The sequence below is a fragment of the Mixophyes fleayi genome, chromosome 2 (assembly GCF_038048845.1).
Source record: "Mixophyes fleayi isolate aMixFle1 chromosome 2, aMixFle1.hap1, whole genome shotgun sequence".
Classification (NCBI taxonomy): domain Eukaryota; kingdom Metazoa; phylum Chordata; class Amphibia; order Anura; family Limnodynastidae; genus Mixophyes; species Mixophyes fleayi.
The window spans coordinates 260,045,017-260,064,363 of record NC_134403.1 but is presented as its reverse complement, the minus strand read 5'-3'; positions in this window follow the sequence as shown (position 1 = coordinate 260,064,363).

The window sequence follows — 19,347 nt, the reverse complement described above, 5'->3', positions numbered from 1 at the left end:
AGAATCCCCCTGCCATAATGACAAACCAGACCCAGCCCTGTGCTTAAAGCACTAGGGCACTTCCCAAACCCTTGGGTGGTGGGTGTGGATAATAAAATGGTTAATGTATGTGTAAATGCCATTTTACTTGGTGGAACTACATGTGCCAGCCAGCCTGTGCTGACATTAACAGCCAGGACATACTGGCACTTGGAGAACCACAAGTGCCAGCAATACCTGACACCCAGGGCCCACTGAGCCATGGAGTTTCTCAAAGTAAAATTTAAATTAAACACACCCCTCGTTGTGACCACATTAGTTAAAAAAATAAAATAGCCATATCTAAAATGTAAATAAATCATCATCATCACCATTTACTTATATAGCTTTTTTGATTCCGCAGCGCTGTACAGAGAACTCATTCACATCAGTCCCTGTCCCATTGGAGTTTACAGTCTACTAGTATGGATTTTTTTTTGGGAGTATGGGAGGAAACCAGAGCACCTGGAGGAAATTCACGCAAACACGGGGAGAGCATACAAACTCCAAACAGATAAGGCCATGGTCGGGAATTGAACTCAAGGCCCCAGTGCTGTGAGGCAGAAGTGCTAACCACTTAGCCACCATGCTGCTCCAAATCACACACCACTTTGTTACCACATATTTTAAATAAAAACAATAAATCCCCATATAGTTACAATCTGATGTCTTCATCTGTAAGGGATCTAATATTGTAAGATTGTAATTCAGATTGCTTGAAACCATTAAAAATCATAACATTCCAAGGTCCTGTAGTTGTTCAAAAAAATCCCATCCAAGGTCCTGGAGTTGTCCATAAAAAGGCCAAAAAATATTTCAAAGGTTGATGAAAATAATCTTCTTTTCTTCTTTCTAGTAGTCTGAATGATCCTAGGCAAAAAAATAAACCATTAAACCAGACGTCACTAAACTATGATCTTCTATGAAAGATCACCACAGAATGAAATATTAACAGACACAATGTCTATTTATATGCTAGTGGGTTTTCCCACGCTGTCATGGGAACCCCCTAGCTTATAAATAGACCTCTGTAACAATTATGTAGCAATGTAAGTAATGAAATATGGAGTACTTGCCTTACTCTAGATTAGCCATGGCCGGCCGGTGGTGCGGAGTCTAACGAACCCCCTGGTGTTCACCAAGAACCACCGCAAGGCAGGATGGGCTTTGCTGCGGAGGATCGCAGGTCGCGGTCCACTGGTCTGCCTCTAGAGGTAAGGATTAGGAGGTAGCCCACGATAACACTGGAACTGGAAGGTAGGGTCAGGATGGCCGAGGTCTGGTACACTTGGAATGGAGAGGAATATGTTGTCAGCAAGCCTGGATCTGTACACTTGGAGTGGAGAGGAATACGTTGTCAGCAAGCCTGGGTCTGTACACTTGGAGTGGAGATAATACGTAGTCAGCAAGCCTGGGTCTGGCACACGAAGAGTTAATGTCTGAAAAGTATGTAAGGAGCCTGTACATGGGAGACACACGAGAAGCACCTAGTCAGGGTACATAGGAAGTTGCTCTGACGCTGTCCAGGCATCAGAGCAGGACTTTAGTAGTTTACAGATTTGAATTCCCCGCCCCGGCTGTCATGTGACCACACCGCCGCGAACCGGAAGGAAGAGAGGATCGCGGCGCTGGACCAAGGACAGGTGAGTTGTAACAACCTCATATCTATAGTGAGCTAGTGAGATATAAATTGTGGTATTCTAATTTAAAGGGAAGTAACCTTACCTAAGCCTTCATCAAAGTGGGACCTTTGAAACGAAATCTGGGTGGAGGCCGTTTTGGATTAATAGAGAGTGTGAATTATAATTTTTATGGTTTTTAAATATTTTTTAGACAGACCAGGTGGTTGTGTATTGATTAACCCTTTGTCAAAAACTGCCATGTAAGCTCAGATGAGTGCTGTTTGTGACAGACATGATTAACAAGATTCTAAAGTTTTAAAAAAACATCCAATGTATTCATTAGTAAATACATAATCTCAACCTGGTTAAATGAATTCTGGTTAAATGAATCCTTATTATAGAAGTTTTAAATTACTAGCTGCCATGCCTCAGTACAATAACATAGCATGTTATCGTACATGGGTATGACCACTGTTAAATATGTTGAAATTAAACAAATCATGGTATGTTAGTCTTGAGTTATTCAAAAGTAAATTCCAAGTTTATTGATTGGGTACCAGGACTACTGAATTATTGAGAAATAAAATTCAAGAATACTCGGACACATTAAAAACATGGGAACCAGTTACAGTTGTCAATTTTCAAAGTACTTTACTACATTTTAAAGGTATAAACTTGGATTTTTTTTCAGTAGTCTAGACCTGGTGTATTGAACTGTTTGCAGTTGTTAATACCTATGCAAATAAGATTCATCTAAGCATCGGAAAAGGTGAGGAAAATAATATTGTACCCTGCAGATGAATTGTGCAGCTATAGCTCTGGGCCTTAGACCCCATTGACCCCATTGACTGGTGACAATACAGAGGTTAAAAATAAAGACAGTATTAAGTGCGCAAACAGAGAAAAACCTTTAAAACCAATATAATTGAAGCTGGGTAGCTGTGAATTGTAGATGTCTACAATGAAGTTAATGTTACAGAATCAGCATCAAAAATTGGGATAATATCCTTCAGTAAAATGTATGCTATGGTACTCAAAGTAGTACAAAGTTAATGCCTGGGAGCAGACTGTAATTGTTGTCAGGTCAAAAGCCAAGGGAGCTGATCAACCAGGTAGTCAAGACAGAGACAGAGACTCTGTTATCTTCACAAGATCCAATATTAGAGACTACTGGAATTAAATTCTTTCCATTCAGCACCCACAGTGTTAATGGCATTGTTGATGATGATGCCAGCACCGTAAGTGCAAAGAGGCATTACCTGCACCTAAGCGCTGTTTATATGTAGAAATCAAACAAAGCTTCACCGCCCAGCACCAGCTACTGGAACCCGCTCATCCATTCTTCCCGCACCCTAGTCCACAAGCCAAACACCAAAATGTAGGTGACATATATCTAGCAGCAAGATGTTTAAAGTGATAGCCCTTAAGACAAACCTCACATTGCTACATTTGCCTGGAGATTGTACCAGGGTTGCTGCAGTGTGTGAGAGTGAGTTTAATGTACTTACATCATTTACATGGTATGACTGGCAACACTGTAGAAAGTGATTGGATCTATTTTCATAGAGATGAGAGCTTGCACGAATATAAATTATTTTGCTCCACTGATATAATTCTCAGACTGTGTAAAATGTCTAAGTGTTTCATTTATATAGGTGCCTAAGTATATACAATTGTTACCGATATTAAAAAAGAACCAACTGTTCTGAAGGCAAATATAAAATTGTTCAAGAGAAAATGACAAAATGTAATGTACACAAGTTTGCCTTTACAAGTCATTGCCGCTTTAAATTTCCCCTGCAAAGTCGCCGATTTCCGTCGACTTGCAAAAATCGGAGTTTCATACATTTACCCCATGGAGACTGTATAACAATATTGGATTGAGTACCTTATCACTATCTCCAAATGCAGCCCTTGAAGTAGATTAGGTTGCCCAACAATAGTATCAGGTTGCCCACCACTGGCTTTATTAAATATGAATTTTAGACCAGAATTTTAGCAGACTGCAAATATATATGCAATGTATTACACTCTGTTGACTATTGAGAGGCCACAATACAAAGTATTTAATGCTTTCTACATGATAAGTTAAATACTATATAGGAAGAATCAACCAAATACTGTTGATTGTAGAACAATTTGTAAATGATACCAAAACAGAGAATGGTACATTACAAATGGACCTTCTTGCTAATAAAAATATTAAATACATACAACTGTTTCTGTATTACAAACTAATAAAGTTTATGAATTGGGCAAAAAACAGCCTTGCAATACATACATTGGAAAGACAAACTACAAATACTAATGCAGCACACCAGAAGTTGCCTTTAAAAAAGTATCCTCCCATGCCTGTAGTGCTTAATCTTCAATTATTTTAAGCAAGGCAAAGAAAGAGATCTAGGGACAAGACTCAAATTGTTCAGTCAAATAGAAAATAGAAAATTCTTACATATTATGTACGACAGCCTAAAAAGATTATAGTAGAACAAGAGAGACTCATGTTCTCACACAGCAAAACAAGGTGCTTGTGGTCTAACAAACACAATCTAAGGTCATATTGCAAGGAGACATTCACTCACGTTTTGACACCTAGGGGTAAATGTATCAAGCTGCGAGTTTGCAACTCCAGCGATTTTCTCAGGAGAGTTGAAACTCGCTGATGTATGAAGCTGAGATTTCATGTAAAATCGCCAGAGTTGTGCTTCTGTCAAAATCGCTGTTTGCAGAATCGCCAGTGATCAAACTCCCGACTGTTTGCCACTGCAGCTATACAGCTCTCAAATGTATGAAGCTGCGAGTTAGCAAACTCAGGAGAGTTTGCTTCAAAACACGCCAGATACAACACGCTGCTTGATAGCAGCGTGTTGTACAAACACATCACTGTTATACTGCCCTGGCAGTGTTAAAATGGTAAAGAACAGATAAAAGTTGAAAAAAAAAAAAGCGTGAGGTCCCCCCGCTATTTATGCTTAACCCTAGTGCTGCCTGACTAGTGCTGGTCCCGTGAAAATCGGGGAAAAATTTTGCGTGGGGTTCCCCCGATTTTCACTTTACCAGCACTAGGCAAACCAGCCAGGGTTGGCGGCACTATAGCAGGGAGACGCGCAGCAGGGGTCCCCCTGCCATAATGACTAACCAACCCTAGACTGTTCAGCGCTGGGCTGGATTCCCTAGGGAGTGGGGTCCGCTGAAAAAAATGAGCGGGCACCCTCCCTATAAAGAACCAGCCCAGTGCTGATAGCACTAGGGCTCTTCCTACCACCCCTGGGCTGTGGGTAGTAGGGTAATACAGCGTAAAGTAGTAAAAAAAACAAACTGACACCAATTTTGTTTGTGGAACTACAAGTCCCAGCCAGCCAGGTTGCCAAAAACAGTGTGGCCATGCTGGTGCTTGTATAACTACAAGCACCAGCATACCCACGGCAGCCAGGGCATGTTGGTGGTAGAAAGAGCCCTAGCGCTATCAGCACTGGGCTGGTAAACCCCATGCAAAATTTTTCCCCGATTTTCACGGGACCAGCACTAGTCAGGCAGCACTAGGGTTAAGCATAAATAGCAGGGGGACCTCACGCTTTTTTTTTTTTCAACTTTTATCTGTTCTTTAACATTTTAACAGCTGCCGGAGCTCTGGCAGCTGTATGACAGGGCAGTGTAACAGTGATGTGTTTACAACTCACTGTTACAACACAGGAGAGTTTGCCAAACACAGGAGAGTTAGCTAAACTCGGGAATGTTTACATCGCTCAAAATCGCCAGAGATGATCAGCGATTTTGAACATGAGTGTCAAAATCGCAGCTTGATACATTTCCATTTTTTTTAAAAAAAATCGCGGGTAAACGATTTGCCGCGATTTAAACACGCTGGCAAACTCGCACTTTGATACATATACCCCCTAATGTTCTTTTGATTTTAAGAAAAGTCTATTCCCAATTCAACTAACTCTTCTTATTTTTATATAGTTTGCAGCTCAAGCATGTATACTCTACAAGGCTAGATACACACTGAAGAATTTTCTGATCGACTTCTTATTTACAACAATTGTACCTGAGACTGAAGGTTCAATCGGCCAGACGATTCATGCATACACACTAGACAGATTTAACTTCAGATCTGTGCTCTTCTTCTGGTCTTCTAGTCGTTTAGAAATGCCAGCACAGTAGTCACTCATTCACTCATTCCTTTCACACTGATTAAAACCACCTTGTTATAACTAGCCACATGTCCTTACCAATTTTGTTAGCTTTTGTGACTCTGAAACGAAATATTCTGTCTCAGAATGAACAAACAAACTATTCCATCTAGAGCACTCTCTACAGTTAGTCACCAGGACATGTTCATTGCCGGCATTGGCTGAAAAGATCATGACTCTGTAAACTCTATAGAGATCGTGATCGTGAGTGTATACACACTACATGATCAGCAGGTGATTGAAACAAAATTATTAAACAGTACGATCAACCAAATGAAATGACAATCGGCACTTTGGAATGACTGTCATTCATCGTTGAATTATACAGTCATGGCCAAAAACTTTGATAATGACACAAATATTGGTTTTCACAAAGTTTGCTGCTTCAGTGTTTTTTAAGCTTTTTGTCAGATGTTGCTATGGTATACTGAAGTAAAATTCCAAGCATTTCATAAGTGTCAAAGGCTTTTATTGACAATTACATTAAGTTTATTCAAAGTGTCAATATCTGGAGTGTTGACCCTTCTTTCTGAAGACCTCTGCAATTTGCTCTGGCATGCTGTCAATCAAGTTCTGGGCCACATACTGACTGATGGCCGCCCATTCTTGCCTAATCAATGCTTGAAGTTTGTCAGAATTTGTGGGTTTCTGTTTGTCCACCCGCCTCTTGAGGATTGACCACAAGTTCTCAAAGGGATTAGGGTCTGGGGAGTTTCCTGGCCATGGACCCAAAATTTCGATGTTTTGATCCCTGAGCCACTTAGTTATCACTTTTGCCTTATGGCATGGTGCTCCATTATGCTGGAAAAGGCATTGTTCATCACAAAACTGTTCTTGGATGGTTGGGAGAAGTTGCTCTTGAAGGATGTTTTGGTACCATTTTTTATTCATGGCTGTGTTCTTAGGCAAAATTGTGAGTGAGCCCACTCCCTTGGCTGACAAGCAACCCCACACATGAATGGTCTCAGGATGCTTTATTGTTGGCATAACACAGGACTGATGGTAGTGCCCACATTTCTTCTCTGAACAAGCGTTTTTGCACCAAACAATGTGAAAGGGGATTCAGCAGAGAAAATGACTTTATCGCAGTCCTCAGCAGTGAAATCCCTGTATCTTTTGCAGAATATCAGTCTGTCCCTGATGTTTTTCCTGGAGAAAAGTGGCTTCTTTGCTGGCTTTCTTGACAGCAGGCCATCCTCCAAAAGTCTTCGCCTCACTGTGCGTACAGATGCACTCACACCTGCCTGCTGCCATTCCTGAGCAAGCTCTACACTGCTGGTGCCCCGATCCCGCAGCTGAATCAACTTTAGGAGATGGTCCTGGTGCTTGCTGGAGGTTCTTGTGTGCCCAGAAGCCTTTTTCGCAACTATTGAACCTCTCTCCTTGAAGTTTCTGATGATCCGAAAAATGGTTGATTTAGGTGCAATCTTACTAGCAGCATTATCCTTGGCTGTGAAGTGCTTTTTGTGCAACGCAATGGTGACTGCACGTGTTTCCTTGCAGATAACCATGGTTAACGGAGGAAGAATAATGATTTCAAGCACCACCCTCCTTTTAAAGCTTCTAGTCTGTTATTCTAACTAAATCAGCATGACAGAGTGATCTCCAGTCTTGACTTTGCCAACACTCTCACCTGTGTTAACAAAAGAATCACTGACCTGATGTTAGCTGGTCCTTTTGTGACACGGCTGAAATGCAGTCGAAATGTTGTTTTTGGGAAACAGTTCATTGTCATGGCAAAGAGGGACTTTGAAATTAATTGCAATTGGTAATTGGCCCTATAATCGGATGAAAAAACCTCCAGTGTGTACTACATAGCTTTACTCCTTACAATCAACCTGTTCTTAATGCACAACAAAACACTGATAAGGTTGATCATCAGGTAAAGGCACCATGGATTTATAATCCTATTGCTTAAATTGAAGCAGTACGCACCCTTGAGAAACTGGTCTCATCACAGCTTGATGATTTGTTTAATAATAATTGCCTAAGAAAAAAATTAATTGGATACTTCGTGAAATATGAGCCTTACAAAATGATTGTCCATTATTGTGGGGAAAAAAATGACACAGGGGGAGGTACTGTCCTGCTGAAGTGTACAGCTTATATAAATGAATGTTGGAGGCATATTTAAAAATCAGAAGCATCAGGGCCTGATTAAGGATTCCAGTTGCCATAGACTAATACACTAATAGTGGCCCCCATTCTCCCAATAATAGTTATGGTCAGCAATGAACTAAATATGATATTGCACATGCAAAACAACCAATTAAGGCATATTTGTAGCTATATGTTGACATTCAGAATATCATATAAGGCATATGTATATAAGGCACTTGGTTTAGTGGTTAGTATTTTTGCCTTACAGAACTGAGGTCATGAGTTTAATTCCCGACCATGGCCTTAACTATGTGAAGTTTGTATGTTTTCCCTATGCTTGCATTGGGTTTCCTCCGGGTGCTCTGGTTTCCTTCCACACTCCAAAAACACACTGGTAGTTTAATTGACTACCGAAAAAAAAATTAACAATTGTATGTGTTAGGGAATATACACTGTAAGCTCCAATGGGGGCAGGGACTGATGTGAATGACTAATATTCTTTCTGTACAATGCTGTATTGGTGGTGCTATATAAATGAATGATGATGATGATGATGATGAATATTCAAGAGTACAGGAATATGTTTTTAGGCAGACTTTTGGGTTCTCTGTTGCTTGTTCTTGCAGCTTTACTTTAATCTAACTGGCCTCTAACATTGGAAATATGTAAAAAATGTATTATAATACAAAATGTAAACCTACCCTGAATGATTATAATCTTTAGTTCAAACACAACACTCTATTACCAAATAAATCTTCTCCATAGCACAAGAATATATAGACAACAAAACACATGAAAAATTGTTGTCAAATAGCTGTAATCAAATACAAACATCTACCAGCCCCATCTGACTAGACCACAGTGTCTTCTTGTATCCGCCGAAAACAATACAGAGATCATGCTACCCAGAGGCAGGAGGCCCATACTTGATTAAATACATGACCGTTGCTCTATTTTTTATTACCCCCTGAACCATTTCATCATACCCCTTTAGCCATTTTATTCACCCCACCTGCAGCTATTTTTATCACTGTATCTTCAACCATCAACCCCCGCACCCCAGATAATCACAGATATTTAGACTTTCTTACCTCAAGCACAGTAGTCTTCATCATTGTCACAGCAGCCTACGCCTTTGTCTTTATACTTGACAGACAGCCTGGCAGCAAATCCAATTGCTGTAAGCTACCTGTCAATGTGGGACAACGGTTGTTAGTCTAGTCTCACTAGATGTGGTAATTCTTATCCTGCCAAATTAAGAACATGGACCCGCAGTGACAAGTGGTTAACAGCAATCAGATTTGCTGCCAGGGTACCTGTCATGTAATGGTGACTGCCGGGTCACACCTTTTAGATCAGGGTCGGCCCAATGAGTTCAGGCAGCCTCCGCTGCAGGGACTGGGAAAAAATTTAACAGGGGGACGAAAAAAGTATCCACAATTATCCAAAAAATCAGCGGTGCCCCCCAGTATCCAGCTGCCTAGGGGACAGCCAGATCAGTCTATTGGTTGATCAGGCCCTGAGAGCATGTTAAATATTTAAATATACATTTTCCAAGAATATAAAATTTTTATAAGGTGCAAAAAGTACTTAAAGAAAAGTTTCTGAACCTGGATGGCCCACTGCTTCAGCCATAGATTCTGTACTTGAACCTATGACTCAATATGCCAACCAATATGTCATTCCAGGGGATAAATGCTTCACACTGCGATTTTGCAGGTTCTGCAATTTTCTTGGGCGAGTTTAATGTCACCGATGTATTAAACGTCGATTTAATGTAAAATGGCCAGAAAAGTGTCAAAATTGTCATTCTCAAAATCACTACAAATCCAGTCCCAACTTTTTACCACTCTAGATATACAAGTCGCCAAATGTATGAAGCTGCAATTTTGTAAACTCGCACAAGTTTGAATTGAAAATTGCCACAATCAGCACATCATCATCATTTATTTATATAGCACCACTAATTCCGCAGCGCTGTACAGAGAACTCATTCACATCAGTCCCTGCCCCATTGGAGCTTACAGTCAAAATTCCCTAATATAGAAACACACTCGACACAGACAGACAGAGAGGGAAACAGACAGAGAGGGAGACAGACAGACAGGTCAATTTTGTTTAATAGCAGCCAATTAACCTACCAGTATGTTTTTGGAGTGTGGGAGGAAACCGGAGCACCCGGAGGAAACCCAGGCAAACACAGGGAGAACATACAAACTCCACACAGATAAGGCCATGGTCGGGAATCAAACTCATGACCCCAGTACAGAAGTGCTAACCACTAGGCCACTGTGCTGCCCCACACTGCTATCTATAAGCGAGATTAGCAAACACATCAATGTTAGACAATGCTAATAATGTTAATATAACACAATGTAAGTTTAAGTTTAGTGTCAACAATGTTTATAAATTAGCTTACAGAGGACAAATTATTTTAATCAGTCTAAAGTATGTGCTACATTTTTTTTATTATCTTTTAATTATAAAGCACCAACATGTTACCGTATATACTCGTGTATAAGCCGAGTTTTTCAGCACATTTTTGTATGCTGAAAAGGGCCACTCGGCTTATACACGGGTGAAGTTACCTGGTCTCCTGTCCCTGAGCTGTTAACTTCCGCAGTGGAACGCATGTGCGTTCCACTGACAGGAAGTTGTGTATTTGGAATGCAAAATGCCGAACTTCCTGTCAGCATGCGTTCCACTGCGGGGGTAAGTAAAAGACTGAATCTACTACGTTTGTGTGCCGATTGCAGATCCTCACATCTACAAGGTAAGTAAAGTAAGTAACTCTCATGTACAAGAAGGCCGCAGAAATATACACCATAGAGGTTTAACTTATTATGCTATGTTGTCCTATGTACGTATGATGCGCTCTCTTTGGCATCATCTGTGATAGGTAGCAGCATGCTGTTGGCATGTCTATTATTCCAAAAATGTCTGAACTTCTGTCAAGATATTTTCCCAGGACTATGTTTATATTATTACAACACATCGATGCAACAGTTTTGCTTTTCTCTAAAATGTATTAAACTATAGGGGTTGTCCATTTTGTCCTGAGAGAAATGCAAATACTTAGAAACGGAATTGCAAATTGTACCCTTTTTATCTTTTCATATCACTGCTAGCAGTAGTTAGGTAAGGAATCAGTGATCCGTAATTTCTAAATATTATCCAAAATATGTGAAATCATGGTTTTACAATACGTAATAATCGCTATGCCCCAAGTGCTGTTAGGTGATATATGGTAATATGTATTGTGACTTAACTGGGATATACCAACGCTGGCAAAGAAGTGAAGGACCCAAGGACTGCATCAGTAGACAGCAATCCGGGACTGGTGACTATAAGTTCACCCTGTGATAAGGTTGTGATTATTTGGTACTTAATTTAAAGCTTTGTAATCCTATCAGTGCTGAGTGTGTTTCACAATAAAGCACAGTTGCTTTTGTGAAGATATTTTCCTAGGTGATTTCGTCAGGCTGATAGATGAGGCTGCCTCTGGGCAGTAAAAGAGTTAAGCATAAACCTGGTATGCTCATGTCACTTCGTGAATCCCAACCCATCTCATTGTCTCTCATCTTGCCTCTGGCATCTTTGTGAGCTAGGAAAAGCAGGCAAAAAAAATTACCAGTAGCTGCTGCATTTCCCACCCTAGGCTTATACTCGAGTCAATAAGTTTTCCCAGTTTTTTCTGGTAAAATTAGGTGCCTCGGTTTATATTCGGGTCGACTTATACTCGAGTATATACGGTACATATTATTGTACATTAAGGGGATCATGGCACAAAATAATTGCTAACAATGAAATGCAATTGAAGGTAAAGATGGGCATGGCCAAATTTTTACAATATAAAAGAGGTGTGGGTAACAGTTGATACTTAAGGTAGCAGAATGACTATTGTAAATGCAGGTGAGTAATGTGCTTGTGTCTATTCTTAGATATCTACTTTATCATCCTCTGATAAAAATAGACATTAGTGGCTGGCATTTCTGTGCTACATATGTATGCATCTACCTATTTGTATTTGTTTAATTTAGAGTTGGATGTAAATGCTTTAGAATGTTGTAATTTTGTACATTTTGTAAAATGTGTTGCGCTGCCCATATGCCTATATTGAACCATTATTTTAAGATGTGTGTATCTAACACCTGCAGCAACTTGCAATTCAGGAGGCAGGAAAGGGGCATTCAGGTGCAAATACATTATAGTATAGTAAGGGGCATTAGATGCACATTAAGCAACTCTTCTCTTTAAGATGCATCTTATTTTGACATACACTTAACTTTTTTTTACTGTATTGGCTTACTATCTAATTGCCAGTGGGGCAATATTTTTTTGTCTCATGATGTTAATATTTTCTGATAAAGACTACATTTAAACTGCATACTTCTGACACTAGAAGTGCGCATGTGCATGCTGACACTTGTAGTGCCACAAGCGTATACTTTTAATGGTGTGCCCATCATGAAATATTAAGTGTTGTCACATCATAAAAATCCCATACATGTAATCATTAATAAAATTTGGCCCACTAAATTATTCATAAAATATTTTGTCACCTGTTATAAAATTAATACTCATTTTTGCCACTCTACAACACAAAAAGTGCTTTATTTGAAGAAATAGAAGCTCAACTCATCAATCTCCACCTGATTAAACTAAAAGAAGGTTTTTCTGCTGCTGTGGACCTCTGGCTGGACTTTGCTTGGTTTCGGTCTGGATGTCCATAGTGAATTGGGAGGAGACATTCATGTATGTATATATATATATATATATATATATATATATATATATATATATAGTCAAGTTGAATAATTGGATGAAAGAAAGAATGTTGATTAATATTGTTTTACCGTGTGATTGTGATCATTACGCAACGTGTCATGACGCAATTGCACGATAAATAACGCACGCATACACTTACACATTCACTTATATATAGTTCATATTTACAATAGTTCCAATCCACAGTCGTTTGTGAACAAATGTAGCAGAGTTTATGAGTTTATGTTGAAATATTATAATGTTATATACAGATGCACTCACCTCTCAGGTATAGGGGTTTACATCTAGCAAGGGCTGGCTTGTAAGCCACACCCAAATGTGCCTTAAATAGGCTTGATGGAAAGCTGCTATGACAATAAGGCAATATTTTGAAATAAAAACCAGAGAAAAAACAAGCCCGCCCTCGGTATATCCCATATTATTTATGGTGCCAGCTGCTTGGCAATAAGCCCACGCTTGGTATATTCCATATTGTATGTGGCACCAGCTGCGTGCCAATATGAGTGCCCATATATGTAGAGATGAGTGCACTCGGATTTCGTGAATCCGAGCCCACCCGAACGTTTCCGATCCGAGTCGGATCCGAGACAGATCCGGGTATTGGCGCCAAATGAAAACTTGAAACCGAGGTTCGGAGTCATAATCCCGCTGTCGGATCTCGCGATACTCGGATCCTATAAATTCCCCGCTAGTCGCCGCCATCTTCACTCGGGCATTGATCAGGGTAGAGGGAGGGTGTGTAAGGTGGTCCTCTGTCCTGGTAGATCTCGTGCTGTGCTGTTTAGTTCTGTGCTGTGCTGTTTAGTTCTGTTCTGTGCTGTGCTGTGCTGTGTTCTGCAGTATCAGTCCAGTGGTGCTGTGTGCTGTGCTCTTTTAATTTTGAGTTCAGTGGTGCTGCTGGGTCCTGTGCTGTGTCCTGTTCAGTCCAGTGGTCCTGTGTCCTGTGCTCTGTACTTCTAAGGGCATAGTTATTTACCCATTATTCCCAAGTTTTTTAAAAAAAAAAAAAAAAAGTTATAAAAAATAAAATAAAAATTATAACTAAATTTGCAAAACCAATCCAGCAGTATAAGTCCATTGGTACTGCAATATTACCAAGTTCACACATTCTGCAGTATCTTGTGCTACATATAGAAGAGACCAAAAATTTGGATGATAAAGTAGGGAGAGATCCAGACCCACTTCCTCCTAATGCTGAAGCTGCTGCCACTAGTCATGACATAGACGATGAAATGCCATCAACGTCGTCTTCCAAGCCCGATGCCCAATCTCCTAGTACAGGGCATGTAAAATCCAAAAAGACCAAGTTAAGTAAAAGTAGCAAAAAGAGAAACTTAAAATCATCTGCGGAGAAACGTAAAGTTGCCAATATGCCATTTACGACACGGAGTGGCAAGGAACGGCTTAGGCCCTGGCCCGTGTTCATGACTAGTGGTTCAGCTTCACCCAAGGATCTTAGCCCTCCTCCTCCTCCTCCCCCCCTACAAAAAATTGAAGAGAGTTATGCTGTCAGAAAAGGTGGCTCGGGAGGAGGCTATTGATGATGTAGCTGGCGCTGTGGAGGAACTTGATGATGAGGATGGTGATGTGGTTATTGTAAATGAGCCACCAGGGGGGGAAACAGCTGATGTCCATGGGATGAAAATGCCCATCGTCATGCCTGGTCAGAAGACCAAAAAATGCACCTCTTCGGTCTGGAGTTATTTTTATCCAAATCCGGACAACCAATGTATGGCCATATGTAGCTTATGTAAAGCTCAAATAAGCAGGGGTAAGGATCTTGGCCACCTAGGGACATACTCCCTTATACGTCACCTGAATAACCTTCATAGTTCAGTGGTTAGTTCAGGAACTGGGGCTAGGACCGTCATCGGTACAGGGACACCTAAATCCCGTGGTCCAGTTGGATACACACCAGCAACACCCTCCTCGTCAACTTCCTCCACAATCTCCATCAGATTCAGTCCTGCAGCCCAAGTCAGCAGCCAGACTGAGTCCTCCTCAATACGGGATTCATCCGAGGAATCCTGCAGCGGTACGCCTACTACTGCCACTGCTGCTATTGCTGCTGTTAGTCGGTCATCTTTCCAGAGGGGAAGTCGTAAGACCGCTAAGTCTTTCACAAAACAATTGACCGTCCAACAGTCGTTTGCCATGACCACAAAATACGATAGTAGTCACCCTATTGCAAAGCGTATAACTGCGGCTGTAACTGCAATGTTGGTGTTAGACGTACGCCCAGTGTCCGCCATCAGTGGAGTGGGATTCAGAGGGTTGATGGAGGTATTGTGTCCCCGGTACAAAATCCCGTCGAGATTCTACTTCACTAGGCAGGCGATACTAAAAATGTACAGAGAAGTACGATCAAGTGTCCTCAGTGCTCTGAAAAATGCGGTTGTACCCACTGTCCACTTAACCACGGACATGTGGACAAGTGGTTCTGGGCAAACGAAGGACTATATGACTGTGACAGCCCACTGGGTAGATGCATCCCCTTCCGCAGCAACAGCAACAGCTGCATCAGTAGCAGCATCTACAAAATGGCTGCTCATGCAAAGGCAGGCAACATTGTGCATTACAGGCTTTAATAAGAGGCACAACGCTGACAACATATTAGAGAAAATGAGGGAAATTATCTCCCAGTGGCTTACCCCACTTAGACTCTCATGGGGATTTGTGGTGTCAGACAATGCCAGTAACATTGTGCGGGCATTAAATATGGGCAATTTCCAGCACGTCCCATGTTTTGCCCACACCATTAATTTGGTGGTGCAGCATTACCTCAAGAGTGACAGGGGTGTGCAGGAGATGTTTGCGGTGGCGCGCAAAATTGCTGGACACTTTCGGCATTCTGCCAGTGCCTACTGCAGGCTCGAGGCACATCAAAAAAGCATGAACCTGCCCTGCCATCACCTCAAATAAGAGGTTGTGACGCGCTGGAACTCCACCCTCTATATGCTGCAGAGGATGGAGGAGCAGCAAAAGGCCTTTCAGGCCTAAACAGCCACCTACGACATAGGCAAAGGAGTGGGGATGCGCCTGAGTCAAGCGCAGTGGAGACTGATTTCCGTGTTGTGCAAGGTTCTCCAGCCGTTTGAACTTGCCACACGAGAAGTCGGTTCCGACACTGCCAGCTTGAGTCAGGTCATTCCCCTGATCAGGCTGTTGCAGAAGCAGCTGGAGAAAGTGAGGGAGGAACTGGTAAACCATTGCGATTACACCAAGCATGTAGCTCTTGTGGATGTAGCCCTTCGTGCGCTTTGCCAGGATCCGAGGGTGGTCACTCTTTTAAAGTCAGAGGAATACATTCTGGCCACCGTACTCGATCCTCGGTTTAAAGCGTATGTTGTGTCTCTGTTTCCGGCGGACACAAGTCTACAGCGGTGCAAAGACCTGCTGGTCAGGAGATTGTCCTCTGAAGAGGACCGTGACATGCCAACAGCTCCACCCTCATTTTCTTCCACATCTATGGCTGCGAGGAAAAAGCTCATTTTTCCTAAAAGAGCCGCTGGCGGGGATGCTGATAACATCTGGTCCTGACTAAAGGACCTGGCAACCATTGCAGACATGTCTACTGTCGCTGCATTGGATGCTGTCACAATTGAAAAAATGGTGGAGGATTATTTTGCTGACACCATCCAAATAGACATGTCAGACAGTCCATATTGTTACTGGCAGGGAAAAAAAGGCAGTTTGGAAGCCCTTGTACAAACTGACTCTATTTTACCTGAGTTGTCCCCACTCCAGTGTGTACTCGGAAAGAGTTTTTAGTGCAGCGGGGAACCTGGTCAGTGAGTGGCGAAGGAGGTTGCTTCCTCACAACGTTGAAAAAATGATGTTTATAAAAATGAATAATCAATTCCTCAATGAAGTACAGCACTGCCCTCTAGATAGTACAGAGGGACCTGTGGTTGTGGAGTCCAGCGGGGACGAATTGATAATGTGTGAGAAGGAGGAAGTACACACTGTAGGGGGAGATGAATCAGAGGTTGAGGATGAGGACGACATCTTTCCTCAGTAGAGCCTGTTTAGTTTGTACAGGGAGAGATGAATTGTTTTTTTGGTGTGGTGGGGCCAAACAAACCAATCATTTCAGCCACAGTTGTTTGGTAGGCCCTGTCGCTGAAATGATTGGTTTGTTAAAGTGTGCATGTCCTATTTCAACAACATAAGGGTGGGAGGGCCCAAGGACAATTCCATCTTGCAACTCTTTTTTTGGCATTATGTGACGATTCAACAGTCGTTTGCCATGTTCAAAAAGTAAAAGAAAATGTCAACAAATTCAAAAAAATTAAATCAAAAGTTAAATGCCCTGTCATTATTTAAAACAAGAGGTATTGACGTGCTAGAATTAGTGTAGTGTTAATATGTTATAAACACTACACTTGGAACTTGGAGGAGGTATTGTGGCCCCGGTACCAAATTTGGTGGAATTCTGACCAGTTGAGGGTGTATTTATTATATTGTGGCCCCGGTATCAAATTGGGTACCGGGGCCACCCCACTACGCAGTCCAGATACTTGTTTGGTGGAATTCTGACCAGTTGAGGGTGTATTTATTATATTGTGGCCCCGGTTTCAAATTGAGTACCGGGGCCACCCCACTACGCAGTCCAGATACTTGTTTTGTGGAATTCTGACCAGTTGAGGGTGTATTAATTTTATTGTGGCCCCGGTATCAAATTGGGTACCGGGGCCACCCCACTACGCAGTCCCGAAATTTTTTTTGGGGAATTCAGAGCCGTGGAGGGTTTTTTATTAATTATATTGTGGTGACCACTCCTCTACGCAGTCCAGGTACATTTTTTGGTGCGATTCATACAAGTTCAGGGTTTTTAAATTATATTGTGGTGAACACTCCTCTACGCAGTCCAGGTACATTATTTGGTGCGATTCAGAGCAGTTGATGGTTTTCTTATTATATTGTGGTGACCACTCCTCTACGCAGTCCAGGTACATTATTTGGTGCGATTCATACAAGTTCAGGGTTTTTAAATTATATTGTGGTGAACACTCCTCTACGCAGTCCAGGTACATTATTTGGTGCGATTCAGACCAGTTGATGGTTTTCTTATTATATTGTGGTGACCACTCCTCTACGCAGTCCAGGTACATTATTTGGTGCGATTCATACAAGTTCAGGGTTTTTAAATTATATTGTGGTGACCACTCCTCTAAGCAGTCCAGGTACATTTTTTGGTGCCATTCATACAAGTTCAGGGTTTTTAAATTATATTGTGGTGACCACTCCTCTACGCAGTCCAGGTACATTTTTTGGTGCGATTAAGACCAGTTGATGGTTTTGTTATTATATTGTGGGGACCACTCCACTACGCAGTCCAGAAAGATACCTCGTTGCAAAGTTTTGGACTAATAACAATATTGTGAGGTGTTCAGAATACACTGTAAATTAGTGCAAATGATTGTTATTGAATGTTATTGAGGTTAATAATAGCGTAGGAGTGAAAATAAGCCCAAAAACTTGATTTTTGAACTTTTTATGCTTTTTTCAAAAAAAATCTGAATCCAAAACCTTAAATCCGAACCATAACCTTTCGGCAGGTGTTTTGCGAAACAAATCCGAATCCAAAACACAAAACACGAGACACCAAAAGTCGCCGGTGCACATCCCTAATCATTACATAGCTTTTATAATATGTATACGTTGGATGCTGTTTCTACATCATGTACATGCAAGGCAAGGCAAGGTTTTTCATTCTGCTTATTAATAATAAGTGTGTTAGCAGCATATACTATCCTAATCCTTTATCAGATTGCTTTGGTAAAATACATTGGTGTCTGAGGAGCTGAGAGAGAAGGGAAAACAATCCTTATTTGAAAGTTTAAAAAAAATATTTTATGTGGTGGTGACACCTTAGTAACATAACTGTATCCACTGTGATTATAATAATGAATTCTAGGTTCTGATCATATGTACAATATGGGGGGTTGGGAATTCACATGGCAATTCAAATTCTCTGAGTTCATGTTAGTGTAAAACTAGCCCTGAACACTCTGGGCCTGATTCATTAAGGAAAGGAAACTTTCACCTTGGCAAAACCATGTTATATTGGAGGGGGGAGGTAAATTTAAAATTTAATGGCAGATTTATAGTTCAGGTAGGGCATGTCCTAGATCAACTTTTAGTTTCAGTGTGCAAATAACGCTATCAAGCATTTATGTGCTACATGAAAAAACAGTCAATATTTAACTTATGTGCAAAATAATAGACTAATTTGCACCTCTTGCATTGCAACATGGGTTTGTCCAGGAGAAAACTTACTCATTTTTTTACTTACTTTCCTTAATGAATCAGGCCCTCTATATTTTAATCATGGGGATTCTAACATTGTATTATACCTCTCAGTAGTAATACCGTTTTTATATAGTAATAATTCTTATGCCACCATTACCTAATATAAACAGCATTATGTACTTTTTGGTTTATTATAGTATCTAAGATACTAATGATGCCAATGTTAAATATTTTTGTTCTATATAGTAATATATTTTGATGGAAGTGTTATGAAAAGAGAATATTGTGCACTATGTGCAACACCCAGAACACGGAGCTGGCTATTCTTATTCTTAACTATACTAATGCATTTGACTTTTAATGCTGTTTAT